Raw genomic sequence first — 408 nt, 5'->3', positions numbered from 1 at the left:
TGGCATTTACAAGGTGTAGGCTAAATTCTCCAATTCAGGTTGATATTTTGACAACACTAATGTTCACATGTAGTACGACTGCAGATTTCGTGGCTTTTGTCTTTTTGGTTAGGAAACCATGTTGTTCGATTTGGTTTTTTTTGTGGTTTTTTTGTTTTTTAAAGAGGGCCGCCAAGGGGAAAATTCTCCCGGTGGGAAAAGGTGGGCCACTCCGCCCCTGATGGACATATTATCAAGACTTAAATGTGCATTAAGCATTAAGTTATTATAGTAATACGTCGATATTTGCTATTTTTCTCCCATAGTCCAGCCACAATGCTGTTGCTCAGGAAAATGTCGTTCAGCTTACAAACAGCCAGCGTACAATGGAGGTATGTGGTGCAGTCTCTTGTTTCTTACTGTGGTAAT

Source organism: Engraulis encrasicolus, chromosome 5 (genome assembly GCF_034702125.1).
Source record: "Engraulis encrasicolus isolate BLACKSEA-1 chromosome 5, IST_EnEncr_1.0, whole genome shotgun sequence".
NCBI classification, from domain to species: Eukaryota; Metazoa; Chordata; class Actinopteri; order Clupeiformes; family Engraulidae; genus Engraulis; species Engraulis encrasicolus.
This window is presented reverse-complemented; position numbering follows the sequence as displayed.